Source organism: Eptatretus burgeri, chromosome 2 (assembly GCF_056783735.1).
Source record: "Eptatretus burgeri isolate ZD-2024b chromosome 2, Ebu_testis_v1, whole genome shotgun sequence".
Lineage (NCBI taxonomy): Eukaryota > Metazoa > Chordata > Myxini > Myxiniformes > Myxinidae > Eptatretus > Eptatretus burgeri.
This window is the reverse complement of record NC_140962.1, coordinates 10,328,369-10,351,910: the sequence shown is the minus strand read 5'-3', so window position 1 is coordinate 10,351,910 and position 23,542 is coordinate 10,328,369. Positions and strand designations below refer to the sequence as shown.

Here is a 23,542-nt window from a genome sequence, read left to right as displayed (position 1 = left end):
TTTAACACTACGTAGCTAAGCTACGTCCCCTCTACACATTCACAAGTCTGTCACTGTCTCAAAATCATCTCATTTTATTTCCCAATCTAAATCTGGCTACAATCCCTCTAACTAATCCATTCCACGGACTCCATGAGGACTTACCCCTGCCCCATGGAGTCGGTCTAGCTAAGCTAACCCTTCCCCCTAACTAGTTTCCATCCTGTGCCCAGGGTTAAGGGGGTCTTTCACCCCTTGCCCAGGAATCCTGTACACCCGAAAGTGAGGCTTGCTGTTTTTTTCTCTTTTTTCTCTTTACATGCGCAGCACCTGCGCGGCAACTCAGAGCTCGCGCACTTTGCACCTGCCCGTGACGTCATGCAGCTGCACATGTTCCTCGTCCCTCCTTGGACGGGACCATCCGGCAGAGATACCCCTCCTGCCGGATTCCAACCACACGTGCAGCCATGGCGTCACCGTGCGCATAAAAAAAAAACACAAGCCACACGTCTCGAGGGGTTCCCCACGCGAACACATGTGCTTTGCCCGTTGGAGCTTCACACACACGATCGCGTGGAGAACCCGTCCGGTCCAAATCCATTTACCTGCCTAAACTTTGTCCGTCCGCGGGATCGGCAAATCCACCGCGTGCGTTTCCGGACCGGGACTTCACTCTCGCAAGCGAGCACGTGGTGGTCTCGTGCGTTGCACAGCACGAACCGCGTGCTCACTGCTGGGTGAACCCGGCACGGTCCACGAAATAGCTACAGCCGCTACTCGGCTTTCTTTCCTCTGTCGCCTTCTCCGTCTCCATTCCACACACGCATACCTGCGTGTTACGACGCACACAGTCCACTCCATCACATTCACACCGGGAGACGCGGCTGCGTGCTCCCGCATGCCAACCGACATCTCCCTTTCATACCGCTCTCTCACACACACGGTCTCCCTTGCACACAGCGACCTTGCACACGGCCGTTCACTCACGCGTGCGGGGGAACTCACCCGCGGTGCCTCACTCGCACTCCGTGCCTCATCCACACACGCGGGGGCACTCACCCGCGGTGCCTCATCCATACACACGGCGACACTCACACACGCGGTCTCTTCCACACACGGTGCCTCACCCACACACGCGGGGGCACTAACCCGCGGTGCTTCACTCACACTCCGTGCCTCATCCACACACGCGGGGGCACTCATCCGCGGTTCCTCACTCATACTGGCCGTTTCATCCACACACACGGCCTCTCTCACACACGGTCCCTCATCCACACACGGCGTGCTTGGAAGCACGCACTCCGGCACCATCGCCACCACACCACTCACACACGGGGTCGCTTCCACACACGGGGACGCACTCACACCTTGCACCACACACACAGGGACAACCACACTGGGGATTCGAGTCCCCACAAGGGTCTCCGGGGCCTCTATACCCCCCAAGCTCTCCAAGCACCCGTTCGCAGCACTCCTCCCCTCCACCTCGCAAAGCACGACCGAACTCACCTGGTCGTGACTCACCTCAAGGGGGAATACTCCCTCCCCTCGTTCCTGGAGGAGGCCATCCAGGTGCTCGCACTGGGTCTCTACCCAGTCCGCCAGCTCACCCCCATTATCCTCCACTACCTCTGTGTGTGTGTGTGCGTCACTTACCCCGTCTTCCTCGTGTAGTCTTTCCTCTATTTTTTCTATCTCCCGTGTCTCTGCCAACTCTTCACCCTTTACCTCCCTTGTCTCCACTATTATTTCCTTTGTCCCGGCCTTCATGCCCGCCTGCAGGCATCGGCCCATGTTCTGCGTCTCACCCCGCAGCTTTTTCGTTTCTTCCCTCATTTGCTGTGTATTCGCATCCAACTTTTCGTTCATTTTTTCTATTCCGGCATTCCAGTAATCCAGTTTGTCCTTTATGCTCTGCGCGAGTTCCATAATCTGCCGCATTGTCACCTGCCCTGGCCACTCCCACTGACTACATTTAGTGGTGGAGTTATAATAAAAAAACCGACCAGATGAACGGCATCGATGCCTTTCCCAACCTTCTGGTACGGGTTTCTCTTGCACGGTGATCTCGTCCTGAGCCATGGATTCTACATTACTATTACACATACCTAATCCACCCGGCACCCGCTCGCCTTGAGACGCCATCTTGCTTCTCGTGAAGGGTTAATTTAACTCGCTCGTAATTTGGAGGGAATCGGGGGTCGCTTCTCTCACCCCTGGACCGATTCCCGTGAATTTAGCCGGAGACAGGAGAGCCCGTTTTCCTGTCTCCGATACCAGTGCCGCGAGGAGGGCGATGAATTTGTATCGCACGACCTGACACCAGTGTTGCGGTCCTCGCGCCCGCCGGCGTGCGAACGGCCACGCAACTCGAATCGCGGCACGCCGCCCACCGGACGGACAATCCAGTCGTGACCCTCTCGGACCAACGCCGGGAACCAGTCACGGGTGGACCCCTCGGTCTCACCGCGATCGAGCCAATCGGCCCCCGCGTGGGATAGGGTTGCTCGCCAAATTCGACCCACCCAAGCACCCACGCGGAGGGTAGACCGGGCGATCGCACCTCGCCGCAGGTCGACTTCGGACACGGGCCACTTAAGCGACCCGTTCCGTACTATCAGAATAACCGAGCGGTGTTATCGTCGACCTCGACGGTTCGATTAATTATCGGGCGTACTCAGCCCACTACCAACCCTTTACGTGAAGCAAGATGAGGGTTCAATGGAGGAAAAGACGAAGCGAAGCGGGAGAACAGTTCAACAATAAAGCACATTTATTCGCGGCACACGGGAAGCACACAAATACAATTCCACCAAAAGCACACAAAAAAAAGAAAACACAATTCCATTTACACAAAAAGCAAATATAAAAGTGAAAACACAGTGCAGAGCTAATACCGACTACCGAGCACACGGCAACACTTATACAATTCTACTTCACAGACGGCGCCGACAACACATACCCAAAACCAAGGAAAAGAAATACCTCAAGAATGAGGCGGGCCTGAGGCCGAGACCGGGTCGGGCCTACCCGTCTGGTGATGAGACGCGGAGCGGCGATGGCCCCGCAACCCGCGGGCCTCGCGGACAGTGTCAGGCAGGGGGTGGGAAAAGGGGCCCCCTTGGTCGCACTATCTCAGCGCGGGGGGAAACAGGAGGGGGTTGCTGATGCTCGGGGTATAGAGGATCTTTATTATCCCTGGTGTGCGTCTCCACCTCGGCCAGGTCGCGCTGCCGGCCTTCCTCGGGCGTGCAGCTCCCGGCACCGACGCGAGCACCCCCTCGTCCGACTCTCTTCAGCTTCTCCAGCCACTGCAGGCTTCGGGCTCCAGACTTCCACACTCGTCCCCTCCGTTCCGACTCCTTCTCGTTCTCGTTCTCCTTTCTCTGACTGACGAACACCGTCCTTTTATCCCCCCGTAACTTCGCCTTTGACCCCCTCCCTTTGACCTTTCACCTCGCTCCCCATTGGCCCGAGAAAAAGTGGGCGTGAAGGCTTTTTGATCCACAAATTTGCATATATCGATCGCCCTGGGGCGGGGCCAGTCGCCCCTCGCTCACCGATTGGACGGCAAAAAGTGGGCGTGTGTCGTTTTTGATCCGTTTTTGAAGCACAAAATCCGTGATTTTGTACACGCTGTTCGACGCGCGTTCTGCATGAGTCCAACACCGGTACCCACAGCGGGGCAAGAACGGTGGCGATGCTACGGTTGCGAGGTGTGACGTGAAGGTCGTGGCGGTTGTGGTGAAGCGGTGGTTGTGGTCGGTGGTTGATGTTGTGGTTGTGATCATGGCGGTTGGTCCAAAATAAAGATAGTAAAAGAAAAACGGCTATCCTAAAGAGTCGCAGCACGTATAAATGACATGTATTCCCACTAGACAACGGGTTTGGGCCTAACTACACATGCACTTACCGAGATACCTCACCTAAGGGACCTGAATGGTGGTTTGCGAATCTGGTAACCACAACAATATATATATATATATATATATATATATATATATATATATATATATATATATATATATATATATATATATATATATATATATATATATATACACTACCGGTCAAAAGTTTTAAAACATCCCCATTTTTCAAGTTTTTACTGAAATTTAAGCAGTTCAAGTCCAGTGAATAACCTGAAATGGTACAAAGTGAAGTGGTAAACTGCCAGAGGTTAAAAAAAAGAAGTTTGGGTTTCCAAAAAGTAAAAAATAATGTAAATTTCCATGCAGGATCAATGAAAGAAAAGACAAAAAACGAGCTGGGAACATTTCTACGAATAATTTATTAACAGGCAGGTGAAGAAAAATACATGGCACAATTAATCTAGTTTATTGTTGAATGTAAGCAGGGATAGGAAGAAAAGTGTGGTGCAACAATAATACAAGCAACTTACAAAAGCAGACACAGAGCAGAGTTATCCCGATGTAATTCTTCTACACTCTTAACTTAAACGAGGACAGTCGCTATGACGCACACACACACACAAACACACAAACACACACACACACCCACACACACACACACACACACACACACACACACACACACACACACACACACACACACACACACACACACACACACACACACACACCCCGATGAAGAAGAGTTAAAGAGAAGAGGAGATCAGGCGAACGGTCTCTCAATACCTTGCACGATTGACCGACCGTGCTACCAGTACATTTTGTGGGGATGCTGCGCTGGGCGATACCTCCCTGCCAGCTGGCGCAATGTCTCCTGCTTCGTGGCACTTTGTGCAGCTGAGCGCCGATCCAGAGAATGGAGCGCACCGTCAAGCATGAAGGAAGGACCTTGGACGGAGTCAGAAGCCAGTGGGTGGAAAAGGCGGATTCAAAAGTGAGTGGGCGGAGTGGCAGACAGTATCAGGTGGGTGGGTGGAGCCAGCGACGAGGCGGTGAAGAAGAGCGGAGTCAGCAGCGAGCTTGTGAAGGAAGGCGGAGTCAGCAGGTGAATGGGCGGATTGCAGATCCCAGGCCAGACAGAATCAGGTGGGTGGGTGGAGCCAGCGATGAGGCGGTGAAGAAGAGCGGATCAGCAGCGAGCTGGTGAAGGAAGGCGGAGTCAGCAGGTGAATGGGCGGATTGTCGATCCCAGGCCAGACAGAGAGCAGGACGAGCCGACAGGAACCAGGAGCGATGAGCAGGGACGGAAAACCAGCAGCAGACGGGGAACGCCCGAACAGCCCCGCGACCCGTCTCTTTGTAGACCCTGTAGTGCGGGGTGGGGCGACATCCCAAAGCGATGTGTCGTCACCCAAATCGGGTACTCTGGTTGGGCCCCGGGCAGCCCACGGCCCAGCCGTGATGGCCGGAAGCGGCTCCACTTTATATCCGGCAAGATGATTCCAAGCTACGGAATCATCTCGCTCTGAACACCATGACACAAATTACCCTGCACCGAATTCCCGGCCCATGCCCCGGCGACCGGCGGTCAGCGTCGGTCAATGTGCTGCCTGTCCGTAAGCCATGCGGCCCGATCTGCACAGCACACCTCTGCCTGGCAGCAGCCTCGTCGGGCGGAGAGGCGAGAGGATGTTCACCGTCTGCAGGAGACACCCGCGACCGCGGTGGTCAGCGGAAACAGACGATAAGATGCTGTGGTAAACCCATGCACAGACCCGAACAAGATGTGTGCCATTCGTGCCCTGCTCTGTTTACGATAATAAATTACCCCGAGGCTGCGCGTGGGTCCTCCGCCATTGAGCATGCGGTCATTTATCAATAGCGGTGGTGTGCGTGGTACCATCCCTGATCTGTGTCAAGAATTGAGGAAAAAGATTGGATATGATTATTAGATGTAGACTTGGATGGAAAAGATTATACTTATAATTATTAGATGGAGATTCGGGTTGAAACGAATCTGCCGAGTGCGTACTTTACGGCATTGGCATTTCGTGTTTGTTTTTCCATGGCTGGCCTTCATGAGGACCCATTCTCTCAGCGAAGGGCGTGGCTGTAGTTTTCTACAGATGGCTGTCCGAGGGCAGTGCCTGTTGGCCTTTGCGAGGACCCATTCTCACAGCGAAAGGCGTGGCCGCAGTTTTCTGCAGGTGGCTGTCTAAAGGCCCTGTCACACCTTGACGATTTAGCCAGCGTATGCCTGACGTATGTAAAGTTTGGCTAAAACGCTGGCACAAGTCAAATACGTTATGGGTATGTTTGTATACGTTAAGATCACGCTGATATACGTTGTAGTATGCTGGCATATGCCATAGTACGCTGGCATACGTCTTTGTACGCTGGCATACATTGTAGTATGCCAAGGTGTTAGACAAATTTTCCATGCTTGAAATTTTTTGACGTATGCCAGCGTATGACTCACACGTTCCGCATACGCTTGGCCATAAGTTGTAGGCACGTTACGCGATCGTTGACACATGTCGACACATGTTACTTGTACGTTACTCATAAGTTGAAACACGTCAATGTAATGGTTAGCGTCAGCACTATAAATCGAAGTGTCAACATCACCGTCATACCGAAGAAAAAAATAAAACAGGGAGTCTGGAACACTGACACTAACCATTACATTGACGTGTTTCGGCTTATGAGTAACGTACAAGTAACGTGTGTCGACGTGTGTCAACGATCGCGTAGCGTGCCTCCAACTTATGCCAGCGTATGCGGAATGTGTGTCATACGTCGAGTACGTCGAGAAATTTTCAACATGCTGAAAATTTCTCGACGTATTCGGTGTATGATGATGTATGCCAACGTACTACGACGTATGCCAGCGTACTACGACATATGCCAGCATGCTATTAACGTTTACAAAACTTACCCATAACATATTCGACGTGTGCCAGCTTGGTTCGGCAAATTTTTCATACGTCGGCATACGCTTGCTAAAACGTCAAGGTGTGACAGCGGCTTCACACTTCGATGTCTAGTGCGGTTATGATTTGAATTGTCAAGCCACAGCCTATGAATAGCCTACGCCACGTGATCGTCGGCGATACGCTGCCGCGCTATGCATAAGTTAGACTATTGTTGGGCATAGGTTGTGAACGCCGACAACACGCTCAGCATTCTTTGGTATAAGTTATCTGTATGTGATTAAAACGTTCTGTGTATGTTTCTAATACGTTATGCATGCGTCCAACACGTTATTATAGGCCCAAAACTTAAAAAAAAACATCAATAGTTCAGCATACGCCAGCATTTTACATAAATTTTGAGACCTTGCCATACGCTGGTTAAAAGGTCAAGGTGTGACAGGGCCTTAAGGGCAGTGCCTGCTGAATTTATCTCAGGAATAAGAGAAAAAGAAAAGGAAGACCTAACTTTAAGATTCATACAACGCACTGTCCCGTTTGACCCATTAGACAAGAAGGAAGGGACTATCTTTACGTATATTAATGAAATAACTGTCTGGAGACCACTGTATGATGGATGCCATTGCTTTGGAGGGATGCGGTTCCCAGAACCACAACAATATATATATATATATATATATATATATATATATATATATATATATATATATATATATATCCACCTATAATTCCGTGTGTGTGTGTGTCTGTGTGTCTGTGTGTCTGTGACTGCTGTTTCTCCTCTCTTTCTCCCCTCCTCTCTCTCCCATCACCTCATATCTCTCTTTCTCTCTCTCTCTCTCTCTCTCTCTCTCTCTCTCTCTCTCTCTCTCTCTCTCTCTCTCTCTCTCTCTCTCTCTCTCTCTCTCTCTCTCTCTCTCTCTCTCTCTCTCTCTCTCGATATATATATATATATATATATATATATATATATATATATATATATATATATATATATATATATATATATATATATATATATATATATCTGTCTCTGTCTCCCTCTCTCCCTCTCTTCTTCTCCTTGTACATGTCCATGTCTTTTTTTTTAAATGTTGAGCATCATGCAAGGAAGCAACATGCACCATTTTTAAAGACTTTGATATATTTATTGACTTGGCGGGTGTTTGAAACGCTAACCTCCTCGGCTCAGAGCAGACACACAAACTCTCACAAATTACATCATCAAGTACACCAATAATTAAATTAAATTTATTTTGGACCTCCTTTAAGTTTATTATTGAATGTTCCTTTCAGATCACAATGCCAAATGGAGGTGTTTCATTAATTCAATGATCACCTTCCACTGCAACCTTTGTTCAAAGATTTTCAGTGCAGGTTACCGTTATTAGCAACGCTGACATGGTTTGTTCAACTTTGTGAGAATCCTCAGGTCATGTCTTCACGTACAGTTAAACAAACAGATTTCATGTTGTGTTTATTCGTTTCTACTCTTCTTCTGTTTGAATGTTAAGCTTTGCCTTCGTGCGGAGCTTTTCAAAGGCAGCACGGGAAGCGGCCACCGGAAACGGGAGACAGCCAAACACATGAACAGACACCACGGTTCACATTATATCTCGATTATAATACCAAGCTTGCACACTAAAAACTCGGCTCGCCGTCACACGATCCCTATAAAATTGCTGTGGCACTTAGCGGACATGCCAACAATGTTTGGGAAGTCTTGGCGTTCCATAGTACCACTTGTACATTTTGTACCATAGTACATTTTGTACATACCATAGTACATTTTGCACAATGCGTATTTTTGTCATTCCCCGTGTACGGTCTGTCATCTGCTACCAGCTATGTTGTATTGCTATCCCGTGCATGTGCACGGGTATCGCCAGTAATACTATATATTGAAGTGCTGCTTGATAAATCTACAGTGGCATTTGTGCTTGAACACAACGTAGTTTGTGCTTTGTCATGGTCCTTCTATTCATACAAATTTTGACAAATTTTCAAAATACCTGGGAACATTTGAAGTTGTCCATATTATCAAACATTGTTCACTTTGGTGTGTTGATTTTCTTTTGGCTTAGTCACACCTGGAACAGAATTCAATTAGCTCATCCCTCTGTTTGTCACACTGTGTGAAATAACTCGTCTTTGGAACGATTTGCATCATGTTGTTTGTGTGTGCATATTTTTGCATGCTTTCTGTGTACGTTAGTATATGCATGAGGAAGTATGCACACGTGTTCATGTTCTATTTACTGTTTTCTGAATGCAGTGAAATGTCTGCTGTAATTTTACTTTGTTGGGGTACTGCACTTAAAGGAGTAAAACCCAGATGACAAATTGGTGTTTGGCTGGTAATTCAGTATATAACAGCTTGAATGTGCCATGTAGTGCAATTTAGGAGTTAAAATGGAGCAAATTATCATTGTGCGTTCTTCTATACAGCATCCCAACGAGCCATCTGTGTTTGTATGTGAAGACAGGACATAATGCCCATTGGCACAGCAGTAGTCTTCACAGACAGGCCAAATAAAGTGGCTAATATAATTACCAATGAACGGTTGTGCAAAATTGGTTACATGGCTTCGAGTCTGTTGTAATATCTCTGCTTTACTGTTGAAATACAACAACACAAGTATCCATTGGCTTATGGACTGAATATGTGTGGTCCAAAACCTTGGGGAATGTATAAATGCTCTATTTTGTGTTAAGTTTTGATGATACACAGTGTCCGGCACAAACAAAATACTGGCCGGCAAACTGCTTTAATGATCGAGATGGACGTGGTGGAGTAAAATGCATGCACAATGGACTGTGGTTTTGGTTACAGAGCAAGCAGCAGATTGTGCGCTGAGCTTGCTGCCTGCCAGCCAGGCCCAGGAGCATTTTGTGATCCATGGTGAACCATTTGGATTCCCCAATCGTCATCTTTCCCAACAGTTAGGTCCTTCTGGGTGGTGTGCAAAGCGAAATTCATTGCCGAATCGACCAGTTGCCAGCATCTCCGGACCCCTGGGATGACTGCTTAGTGCAGGCCGCAGGCATTTGGAACATATTTTATTTATATACAGAAAATCTGTATAATGTGGTCACTCCTGTTGAAAAATAGAGCTCTCATTTCAACATCACAAAAAGGCTGATTTGTGCTTTGGACTTTGCCCATACAAGAGAGTTAGCTGACCTTATACTTCTGTAGTTTGACTGCATAAAGTACAAAATACTTCAATACTGCAATATAAAGTTTGAAAAAGCAAGTTGCTTCTCTTTTCTAAAAAGCAAAGTTTAGCCAGTCAAATTGACTGTAAAAGCGAGATGACTATTTTAAGTGGTCACCATGTTTGTCTTGTACTTCTAATGTGTTTTACTCATTTTCTGGATGTTCAATTTAAAAAGTTGTTGAATCCACCAGTATTTTATTTTTCTAAATAACGAAACCCCTCTCTTTTCTCTCTTCCCTCTTATCTTATATATTACTGTATACGTGTACGTATATGTAGAATCAGGAAGGGCAAGATACCCCTGAAAGGAAATGTCAGGCAATAACACCCCGCACATATACCATACCTTCTCCTTGGTTACTTTGTTCAGTATATTGAGCATTTTTCTATAGATAATTGTCTGCTGCACTATCACTTAGAGATTCTTCTCATGTGTATGTTCAGGATGCTGAACATTTAACCAGGACAAAAAAAGTTTACACAGAAGGGGCATGATGATGAGACCTAACCCCTCCCCACCACCACCTCCCTCCTCCCCTTACTGCAGAAATACACTGCTGTGCAAAAGTCTTAAGCAGTACTAGCAGGGGTACTCGGCATTGCTCAGTGCTGTTCTAATCCTGTTGGCATTTTGAAGAAATCAATTTTTGTTTTTTTTCCAATCAATTTGTGTTTGTGTTTTTTTTTTGTGGGAGCCTAAAACACATTCCCACACCCACTAATGGGGTTGGGGATCATTTAATAATACCTTTCACAGAGCTACAAAGGATTAGGCACTTTTGAGTGATTATTTAAAATAAAATAAAAAATTCCCCAAAAACCATCTTTTTTATACATTTTCAAAACCTCCCCCCCCCCCCCTTAAGACACTCCCCAACACTCATTGATGAACCTGTGACAGTTTGACGAAGAGCCGTTCAGCCATCTCTGAGAAAGATGATGACACACAGACAAACTGATAGAGTACTGCTCTCCCCTCTGGGCTGGTGCTCCTGCCTCTCACCTTTCTCGGCTTCACGCTGTGGAAACCAAGGCATTTAAGATCATTGGTACCTCCCGAGTAGATTTTACATTCCAATTTTACATTTGCTTGTATGGAAGGGAAGGCAATCCGTTTCAATTTTACATTTGCTTGTATGGGAGGGGGAGGAAATCAGTTTCCTATTTTGGGCTTTTGGGGCTTGAGTCAGAAAGCTTTTCCCTTTCCCCCCATTCATTTGAATGGGAGTCCCAGAAACCCCATTTATCATTTACTCTCCCGTGATGAGGCGGAGTCTTTGGGTCTCACTCTTTCACTGAGGGAAAGTCGGTGGTCTTTATGTTCTCTACAGTCTATTCTCCGGCCTTGTCCCTTCCCCCCATGTTCTGACTGTGATCTGTCGATCTGTCCCCCCCCCCCCCATATTTCCACAGGGCGCTCAAGGTCTTCCTGTAATCCCCTTCTGGTAAAAGTACAAAAATCAAGAATCATTGCTCACCTTCATTCTTTCATTCCCCCTTATCCCCACCTTTGGAACAAACTCCCACACACTCTTCAATCCTAGTCTTCCCTCCAGTTCTTAAAACAGCTGTTCACCACCATCACTTCTCTTCCCCCATCCAAAACCATGATCTTTTCTATCCCCGTTTATCCAGCCAAAACTCATCTCCTTCATATTCTCTGCTTTCCTTCCTGAAAGTCCCTGTGGTGTCCATCTTGTTTACCCTGTGTACCCCACACCATCCTGCTCCCTTCCACAGATATCCTCATGTGTCTATTCCCCATGGTTTTGTGTTTCCCTCTCCCATCACTCTTGTCTCCTGCTGCCCTTGTTATATGTTCTGTGTGTTAGCTCTCAAACAAGCCTTGACATTGTACATTTAAAAAAAAAAATGGTGTACATTACAATATATGCCTCAACTAGTGTTTTTACTCAAGCCTTGACAAGCCTCAAGTGTGTGGGAGATATCCTCATGTGTCTATTCCCCATGGTTTTGTGTTTCCCTCTCCCATCACTCTTGTCTCCTGCTGCCCTTGTTATATGTTCTGTGTGTTCGCTCTCAAACAAGCCTTGACATTGTACATTTAAAAAAAAATGGTGTACATTACAATATATGCCTCAACTAGTGTTTTAACTCAAAACCTCCACTCGTGTTTTCTTCAACAACGTTGACTGTTATTAAAACAACTGAGTTTGGTGAGAAGAAACTAAGCTTGTCATTTAGCAATCTTTAATTCTCATTGATCAGAATCTTCAAAGACTTGTGATTACAACTCAAAGTAAACTATATGTCAGTTGCTAATATGAAGTGAGCATTCTTCATCAATGATCTTTCTGATTCCCAGGAAAATCTTGCTTATCTCTTTGCTAATGATTCCATCATCTGTCATATCATCTCTCATCCTGCAAACAGGCAAGCAGTCACCCTGTCTCTCTGAAAGGACCATCTGGCAAACTCTCCCATCTACTTCCTAAACAAACCTATTGAATAGGTTAAATTACTCAAACATTTGGACTTCACCATCAGCCATGATCTTTCTTGCACAGACCTTATTTCCAAGATGGCCTCCAAAGCCACCTGCCGACTGGGCATCCTTCGTCGTTGAAAGGTGTTTCCTTGGCCAATCTGAACTTTTGACAACCTAAAAGACCTTTATTCACAGCTTGATGGAACCATGTTTTCCCCTTTGGGCCCCTGCCTCACACTTTTCCTTCCCGATGCCGTGGAAAATAAGGCCTTCAAAATTATTGAGATCTCTTGAGACAAAGCTGAGTGGCGAGGCCTGCTATTTTGCATCACACACAGGTTAGTGGCTTCTGTATTCTACCATCTCCTTTTTGTTCTTGCACCCTTTGCCCTCTATTGGCTCTGTTCCTCCCAGGTTTCTGCAGGGTACACGTGGTTTGGCAATAAGCATCTTCTTCTTGAGCTCTCAAAATGCAGGCTCACTTCTCACCTCCACTCATTTGTTCCTCTTTTCTCTCAACTTTAGAACAAACTTCCCCAGTCTGTTTAGTCCCATTCTTCCCTCCAAGGCTTCAACACAGCTGTTCACCACTACCACAGGTCATCCATCCCCCATCCATACTCTACCCCAAATGCCCCATTCCCAAGCAGTCCCGATAGCTCGCCTATTCTTCATGAAAGATAACATGGGATCTTTAACGCCGACAGATGGGATTCCCAGTGTAATGTCCATCCAAGGGGCAGCACACACAATGATGAATCAGGCTTCCTGTGAAACTTTTGTACTGCAGCTTACATATCTATCAGGATTAATGGTTAACTTAAAACAAAATGGCTAAAATTTTAGTTGAAGATCACCATAGAATTGTGTTTCTGCACAAAGACAGAAAAATATTGAGTGAAATAACCCGTATCACTCGATTTTCAAAGTGTTGTTTTATCCAAAGCACAATCGACAAGTACAGAGAAACGTCATCTATATAATCGACAAACCCAGGACTGGAATACCCAAAAAGCTGTCAAACAAGGATGAGCAATACTTGAAAATCGTGTCCTCAAGGACTGGAAGGATGACAATCATGGAATTGACAGAAGAATTGTCAGAAGGCTCCGTTGTCGTTGTCCATCCCTCAACTGTCTGAATGTTGCTTTTGAAATCAGGATTAAATGTCTATCCGTGGGGCAGCACACTGGATATTGGATTTTTTGGGGGGATGTGTTGCAGTAAGAAAACCTCTGTTAAGAAAGGGGAATACGATTAAAAAGCTAAAATATGCACGAGAACACATACATTGGACTATGGAACAATAGTCAAAGGTGCTTTGGAAAGACGAGTCAAAGTTTCAGTTATTTAGAATTTGGATCCAAACGAAGATTGTATGTGAGATGTTGAAAAACTGAAACTTATGAAGAGCCTTGCTTGAAACCAACAATTAAGCATGGAGGAGTTTCATTTCAAGTTTTGGGGTGCATATCCTGAAGTGTTGTTGGAAAAATTGCTCAAAATTGAGAGTATATTGACTGCAGGTAAGGTATAAACAAATTTGCTCTCACACGAACCTCAACAAGATATACAAAAAAACTAATAATAATTGGAATTAGATAGGTACCTGGAAGTTATGGAGATGGAGGGGTAGAGGGATGTTGGCTTGACTTTAAGGTAACTTGAGCATTGATGGTTAATTGTGTGCATGTGTACGGAGTGCTGTTGGTGGGGGTCTCATCAAGGGGTGTTGTGTGGTTGATGATGTGTGTTTTTTTTTAAGCAAGCCTATGCCCCCTCCCCCTGAGGAAAAATAAAATTCAAAAACTTCAAAATTTTTTTTTAAAAAGACCCCCAAATACACAAAAACACTTTATTATCAATAAATTATTTTGCATTTTCTTCCTTGGATCTTGTGTTGATAAATTAGGGTGGTGTTGATGTAGTGCAGGCATGATGGGCTGAATGGCCTCCACCTGTGCCTGATTTCCTTGTATTTCCTTGTATTATTATTATTATTAAATTTGGTTATCTGAATAGGATCTTCTTTTTCATAATTAAGGTGTATTTGCATTGAACTCAGTTTCCTTATCCATCATTATACTCATTGAACTTTTTAGTGTCCTTAGACATATCAGAGAAGAAAAATGCAAAATATCTAACTTTTGTACAGCAATATATATGTAGATTTGTATGTTCGTGTTTATTACCTCCGCCACCGAAGGTGAAGGAGGTTATGTTTTCACCCCTCTCTGTCTGTCTGTCTGTCTGTCTGTTTGACTGTGTGCAGGAAATCCCTAAAAGTTGTGGATGGATTCGGACAAAACTTGGTGGACAGGTTGGGTGTGAGACAAGGACGAATTGATTTGATTTTGGTGAAGATCCGGATCCGGAAATAGGGTTCAAAACAATATACGAGTATAGCACGATATTTCAAAAATGTATTGGGTCCGATATGTTCTCGTGGATCAGGCATTACGGGGTGGGTGGTATGCGCTCCACCGAGTTCACTCCTAGTTCGGATATGTGTTTGTATATGTATATTTGGAATGTGTATGTGTTTTTTTATATTTGTGCATATTCAGATTTGTTTGTTTGTGAGTAGATATCAGAGATGTGCTCGCACTCTCGATGTAGGGATGGCGCAGAAAAAAATGTCAGTCCCACCTGCTATATACAAAAGGAAAGTTGGAGTATCTTTTCTAAAAAGTCACTTAGGCTACATTTGAGAGCCTACTTGGTCTGTTCAGCTGATTATTATCTATGCATGGATCACATTTTAGTCCTCCAGACCATGGCAAAAGCCAATTTTTTTTTTAAAAAATAAAGCTGAGATCAGTCAAAACCGGCAAATCTTCTTATCGTTTATCATAATCTACATTATAAAGCAGGAGTGTCCATCTGTCCCTGAACTACTCCCTCAGTTCTGGGGCTAACCCTGTCAAATGTTCTGTGGAACATTTTGGGGCAAGATCGATCAAAACCGTGGAACGTTTTGGGGTCCCAGCCGATGACTTCAGGTGGGTATGAGGTTTCATCAATATGTCAATGCAAGTATGATGTTTACTTTCGATCCATACGAAGCTGCTCCCGATCCGGAAGTAAACACAATCACAGGTTCGGCAGAAACATTCACTGGTTTGATAATATCTCGATATAATTGTGATTTTGAGTTTCCACCCGAACGCTTTTATCCATTCGGATGTGGGTGTGAGGTTTTATAAATTTCTCAAGACAATTATCGTTTTAACTTTCATCCGTACGGAGTGTTTTGTTTTCGCCCTTTCTCGCCGGATGATTCGTCTGTATTGGGTGTCACGTGTGAGAATGGCATCTACTGTATATCCGTTTACCGCACGAGTGTTTATATTTTGTTATATTGAAAGTATAGGATCAATTTGTGATTGGAATGATGCTCTTTGGAATGGAAATGCAGAGAGATTGAGTTTAAAGCAGAATGAGGAAATGATGTGAGTGTTTCCACCTTTAAAGGCCCGGTCACACCTTGACGTTTTAGCCAGCGATGGCAACGTATTAAAATGTATCTAAAACGCTGGATTACGTTGAACTTTTGATGTTTTTTTTTAAAGATTCGGACGTATTCATAGTGACTTGGTCTTATGTATAACGCATTGGTAACGGACACAGAACGTTTCGTTGTGTTATAGATAACTTATACCAACGAATGCTGAACCTGTTGTTGGCCTACACAACCGATGCCCAACGATAGTCTAACTTAGGCATAGTGCATTGCAAGCATCGCCGACGATGTCGTGACGTAGCCTATTAAAAGGCTGACGCACAACGATTCGAATCATAACTGCCGTAGAAATGGAAGTGTCAACATCGCGGTCACACCTTGGCGATCTTGCCAGCGTATGCCGACCTAAGAAAAATGTGTCTAAAACGTTGGGGCACGTCAAATACGGTATGAGTAAGTTTGGTATACGTGAGTACAACGCTAAAGTACGCTATCATACGTCGTAGTAAGTAGAGTACGTCAAGAAATTTTAAGCATGTTCAAAATTTTACGACGTACTCGGCGTATGACACACGTTCCGCATGCGATGGGGATAAGTTTTACACACGATATGTGGATGCTTACACACGTCCACAAAGGCTACTTATAAGCTACTCATAAGTCGAAACACGTCGCGGTAATGTCTTTTTCACGCGAAACTTATTTCTAACTTGTGTTTGACGTGCTTTGAACCAATTCTTTACGTAGTCCCAACACACATCGACGTATGTAGACGTATTCCAATGACGTCTTCCGGTCGACAAAAATAAATAAATTAACGTGTTTCTAGCTTACAACTGCCATATAAAGACGTGTTCCCAGCGGTTTTGGGAATTGGTATATAAAAATGGTGTTCATAAAAGGGGAACCCAACAGTGTTTTCGAGTTCCTTTTTGAGTCGATGTCCATGTCAGCAGTAACAGTATCAGTATCAGTATTAGTATTAGTGTTAGTATTAGTATTAGTCGTAGTTTGTTCATGTTGGCAGTAGTAGGTGAGTGTGAGGGGGAGGGTGTGGGTTATGATGGATCGTCCTTGCGTTTAACGATTTAACGATTTAAATGATAAACTCAACGATTTAAATGGCTGCATCTCCACTTTTGAAAGTAGACGTTTGCGCTCAACAATTGGATTTTTTTTACACTCAACGACTTTTAAACGGTACCACTCAGATATTTTCATTGTTTACAATGAACGATTTAAATTGCTGTCACTCGCCTTTGTTTTTTGACGCTGGGGTTTGGAAATTTGAAGCGTTTCTTCTGAACGTGTTAAAACGCTCAAACTCGACTATTTTAAATAGACGCTGCGGATGGACAATTGGAATCATAGCCAAGCTAGACATCGAAGTGTGAACATCCTCGTCATGCCGAAGAAAAGTTTGAAGAATGCTGCAAATAAGTGTCCTGGCCGTGGCCGTGGATGCTGACGCAAGGACGATCCATTATACCGACGTCTTTCAGCCTATGAGTAACTTAAAAGTAACGTCTGTCGATGTGTGGCAACGATCGCGTAACGTGCCAACAACACGTTAATCATAGGTTAGAAATAAGTTTCGGGTACGCTAAACATTACCTCGGCGTGTCTCAACTTATGATTAACTTACAAGTAGCATATGTTGACGTCTGTCAACGATCGCAAACCGTGCATACAACTTGTGGCCAGCGTAGCGGAACGTGTGAGTCATACGCCGGCATACGTCGTGAAATTTCAAGCATGAAAAAATTTGAGGACAACCAAAAAGTACAACGTTTAAAGCCAACGTACAACGACGTATGGCAGTGTTTTTCAGCGTGCTCTCAATGTTATCAAAACTTACCCATAACATATTCAACGTGTGCCAGCGTTTTAGAAAAAAAATTCAAAAATCGGGATACGTTGGCTAAAACGTCAAGGTGTGACCGGGCCTTAACATTCATGGATTTAGCATTTGCACTTTCACCATTGACATCCATCTTACTTCTGTTGGGGTTTGCTGCAGGAAGTTTCGTTTTTTGCCCAAGCCCTTCACGAACCGGCTGTCCATGCCTGACGTTTGACTGAAGGTGTCACAGGAATGTGGAATTTATTGGTGAAGCTTTATTTTTTGAGATGTAGGCCCCCTCCTGTGCATTGCATGGGTACCTCGCTAGTAATCATAACAGTAATAATAATGAATGATAACAATAATTCAGACTGTATTTCTGAGCTGCTTCTTTCAATGGCAAAGACTGGCAAAGATTCCACGTAAAGTACACAAAACTGCATTCCTTTGTAAAGGAATAAGAAGAGATCAGAGGGGTGGGCGGGACTACTACTGTCAATCAGTGTGAAGGGGACGGGGCCGCGACACACATTTGCCCGAGGGCCAATCAGACCTGATATGGGTGTGGTTAATGGTGGAATATTATCAGGAAGTCGGTGACGGCAACAACTCACATATTTTGGCCAGGCCTGACCTTCGACTAAGGTTAGGGCATAAATTTGGCCAGGGTGCCGGCGATAGCTCACCTACCCTCTGCGAATGACACCATGGGATCTTTGTCGTCCACCAACTAATGCCAGAAGATGGGACGCCCAGTTTAATGATGGACACACCCGGCTTGTGAAAGCCTGAGATGACAGTTTATATCTGGGCTGAGATTCAAATCCAGACTACATAGCTTAGAGGAAAGTGTGCAAACCTCCAGGCCATCCTGCCACCCATCTTCATCAACCATTCTTGCTGATAAAATATGGCACAAGACAAAAAAAATAATCACTTCTGCTTTGCTGCGAAGCTCAGTGCTGTTTGCTTTCGTTTGAACCTCCACCTCAAATCAGTGAAATGAAACATTTTGAAAATTTTCAAATTTTTCTCACTTCGATTTCAACATCACCATAAAATGCATGTTGTTAAGTTGTTTAAACTTTCTTTATCGGTTTTTCATCAGTCAGAATGATGAGTTACATTACTTTTCTACACATACTGTATGTGCTGTATATATTAATCATGCCTCATTGTAGACATATATCCGAGCTTTGCATTGCTATCAAAATTGATATAGCTAACATCACTTTCATCAACCACCCTTGTGAGTTATATCTGCACATGGCACGAGCAAAAATCACTTCTGCTTCGCCGCGAAGGTCAGTGTTGGATTATTTGATTTTTAACCTTCGCTTAAAATGAATGAAATGAAACATTTTGAAAATATTGAATTATTCTCACTGAAATTTCAACATTGCCTTAATGCATCCTTATTATAATTCACGGACCGGTGTTTGTGTGTTTGCTTGTGTGTTTGCTTGTGTGTTTGTTTGTGTGTTTGTGGGTTTTTGTCAAGCCACTCCTCCGACAGTTCTGGCCCAATTACATCCAAACTTGCTATGGAGGATTAACATAACCCCAATTCATGTATAGGGGTGTTTTTATCTTTGCCTGTGGTTTGGGGGGGGGGAGGGGGACGCGAATTATCTATGTAAATGTGTATCGTGTAGCGCCGCCTCCAGGTGGGGAAGGGCATTACAAGTCTCCACCATTTACAGTACAGTACTCCTGCCCCCACTTTTTCCAGTGCTGTGAGGTGTTTTGAATTAGTATAAGCAGAAGGTATGTTTTTGCTTCGTGCACGTAGCCCGGGTTACTTATTCTTCCTATACCGAGCTGTCACTTGCCTATACACCACCCAAGTAAAGGTATGCGTCAGAGGAACTTGTTGCATGCTTGGAACAAGATCGCCCGAAAGGGCGGGTACTCTGCTCGTATTATCAAGTTGTTTTAACTTTTTTTTTTTCATAGAAGATCATTTGTAATGCCAGCTACCACTGGGTGACACTATATGATACACATTTACATGGAGAGCAATGGGGTCTTCCCCCTCCCCTCGATGTGCCACCCTGACAGAAACTATATTTGGTGTATCCTTTGGCAACATGCAAAATTTGGTTGGATTTGGTTCAGTAGTTTTTTAGTTTTTGTCGCATATATAAATAAACAAAAAAAACAAACAAAGAAACAAATGTATATGTTCAAATTCACTTTTATAATATTGTTGTGTCCAGGGGGTTTAGCCCCCACCTGGATGGATGGCCAAACTTCTCCCTTGGAGGCTTACAGCTGAGACTCTCGGAGATTAATTCACGGCGCTTCACCAGGACGGTACCACAGCACAGGGGTCGACCCACAACCGATAAACGCACACAAGCAAATGAAATAGAACAAATAATAATTTAATAACAATAATCAAAAATGTACAATGACAATAAGTCAGATTATAATAATGAAAGAAAAACGTGAGGTAAACAAAATCTTAAATCTAATTGAGGTGCCTCCACACAGACTTAAATACAGACAAGAAAACAGGAAAATGAAAGAAAACCCCCTCCTTTATCCCTGAACTTAGCCATGTGCTAGAGATGGTCTTGATGGAATGAAGAATTGAGGTGCTTCCTCGTGCACGTGCAAATGCGCCCTCAAAAATGGCGCTCGGCCGCTCTCTCGCAGCGGAATGAACGTACGTCAGGCAATTCGTGAGCGCGATTCAACTCCAAGGCTCAGAGACCCCGTGCAGCTTTTTCGTGCATCGATCATTCTCACCGACCCACTGCTTTTCAGAATGGTTGCTGTCCCCTTTGGTTACATATACGAGGCCCGGGGTCCATTCCTCATGACCCAACCAAGAGCCAAAGTCCAGCTTCTTGAAACACCACACGAGCCAAAATCGCCTCACCACAAATACGATAATAGTGCCGTCTTCTTCATTTGTCGAAGGAAAGCCATTTCCTCGTGCCCTAATCTTTTACGTCATCTCCGAGCTACGTTCTTGTCTCTTGACCGTGTGCATCCTTTTCTCCACACTCAACCCCTCTTCATACTGACCTCGTGCATGCACTCCCAATCTCTCACGATTACTGTGCAACTAAGCCTTCTTCTTCGACGTCACGCCGAACCAAACTCTCCTCCTCTGGGGCGTGGCCTGCTCGCACGAAACCTGGGAAGGCGGGACCTCTGCCCCCTTGGCCTCGTTTTGCTCGTTTGTTATAGTGGTTTTGCTTATAAAAACGCCACTCCTTCATGGTTGGCTCGGAAATGCAAAAACGTAGGAATAGTTCACATGGGGCAATCACATACTGGGGGACATTGTCCTTAATCCATATCTAATTAGCACCGTACCACCCCCCGTGTGGTGACACGTAACACTGAAGCTCACAGTCTCCCTGCTTCATTACATCGAGGTGTCTCCCACACGCTCACCGGCCAAGCAATTTCCGAAGAAATTCCTCCATCCACTCCACAAACATAACAATATATATATATATATATATATATATATATATATATATATATATATATATGTATATGTATATATATATATATGTATATATATATATATATATGTATATATATGTATATGTATATGTATATGTATATACTATGTATATGTATATACTATGTATATGTATATACTATGTATATGTATATATGTATATATATATATATATATATATATATATATATATATATATATATATATATATATATATATATACATATATTGTTACGGCTGTGGAAATTCGTAGAACACCATATAGGTCTTTAGTTCAGTTATGCCGATAAGTCCGTGTTCAGTTAGATTTCCCCACCGTTGTTTAATGGGTATTATTCGTGTAACAGGGCTGTGAATCTTCAGTTTGCCGTTTTTCTTTTGCTATCGTTATTTTGGATCAACCGCTTCACACCAACCACCACCACCACCACCACCACCACCAACATTGCTCTCAACAACTGCTTCAGACCAACCACCTTTCCACAACCACACCCGCACCTCAACAAACCACACCATCCTCACCACTATACCCACAACCGCCAACATCGCCTCACCACCTTCTCCACCCGCCAATCACCTAACCACCATCTCAACCACAATGCTAACCACCGGCCACGCCGCCACAACAAACAACCACACCACAAACCTCGATGCAGCGAATAACATCTACGCCATGGAGAACAAGAAGAAGCTCCAATAACACACTTCTACGAATTTGCCCTCGGAACTGGTAAACTGAAGTGACGGTTACTAAACGTATGAAAACCCGACTCCTCTCCGGGAATTTTCCTCCCCCGCGCACCGCGAAGGGAGGGGCGATGCGCCGTCGAGATAAAAGGGCGAGTTGAGAGGCCGTGGGGCGCGCTGGTCTTGTTGGGAGTGGGAGCTGCGTGGAGAGAACGGAGAACGGAGCGCCGCGTTGGCGTTCAATCAGTGGGGAGTCAGGAGATTGGAGTTGTGGAGGTCTGGGAGCGGAGTCGAGCTACAGTCTGGGAGTTGCGGTCTGGGAGTGCAGTGGAGTCTGTCAGCTTCTCGTTGGTCGACGGAGGCGCTGGTCGAGCCGGAGAGGAGTCGCCAGCCGGCTCGCCGTTGAAGGCACGGGCAGAGTCCAGCGGAGTACGGGCAGGGCCACCGGGGGTCGCCGAACCAGGGCCCGGCGAGGCACCACGAGGGTGGAGGTAACCTGCAACGGTCTCGTGGGACTCCTTCGGTCCGCCAAGTCCCACGTAATAAAGGCCTACGGGTCCAGTCTGACCCCCTTGTCTCTGAGGGGGTCTTTTCTTGTTTTATTTGTGTGAATGTTGTGGTGCCATGTCCCGCAAGTCGAACTGTGTAAGTGCTTGTGAATAATAATAATAGACGGTTGTAGTGCTTTACCTTGTTCATGTCTTGTCCCTTCCCGCCAATTCCATTGCATTACTGTACGTGTCGTTTTATAAATAAATGTCCTTGTGTGAATGTTAACTCGTTCGTTGTGTCCTCTTTCCCCATTGAACCGCCGTATTGCTCTCGGAATAATAGCGGGCTTTTTAATAGCCGATAAAATAATTGGGTCCAACGAGGCCTGGCGATAATACACCGCTCGGTTATCCCAGAACGGAACGAACCGCTTAAGCGGTTCGTGTCCAAGCAAGCCTTCGTTGAGGTACGGTCTCTCGGTAGTCTGCCCGCACAAATACTTAGGTATATCGATAATTCGGCGATTGACCCTGTCGTGCGTGGGTAGAGTGTTGACTAGGCCGTGGTGTGCGCTTGGAACACACCCGTGACTGGTTTTCGGCGTTGTTCCAGAAAGTCGCGACCGAATTGTCCGTCCGGTGGGCGAGACGGCCGCCATTGGCAAAAGCGGCTATTCGCACGCTGGGCGGGCGGTCGATTCGTAACAATATATATATATATATATATATATATATATATATATATATATATATATATATATATATATATATATATATATATATATATACATATATATATATATATATATATATATATGAAGACCACAAGGTTAAAACCAGAGATGTCACTTTTTATAAATTTCAGGGTTATTGCACCAGCCAATAGTTGGCAACATAAGGTTTCCTCTCACAATATTACTTTAACAAATAACCAGGGGTGTCACATAATTTATATGGTATAAATTTTAGCCGTGCAATGAAAAAACAAGTGTTGTCAAAGCTGAACAAGTAGAAACCCAGAGTTGTCAGTACTTTACTCCTGGTTATCTCCCTTTCATTCATGTTAACTGTTCCACCATAATATTCAGAGTTGAGAAACTAAAAAATGAAAGGTTGTAAA

The 23,542-nt window shown here is 44.9% G+C and overlaps 1 protein-coding gene across 1 annotated transcript in view; it reads left to right on the top strand.

Moving 5' to 3' along the window:
- LOC147031409 (uncharacterized) overlaps positions 1-23,542 on the top strand; it is a 239,858-nt gene that overhangs the window by 145,240 nt on the left and 71,076 nt on the right.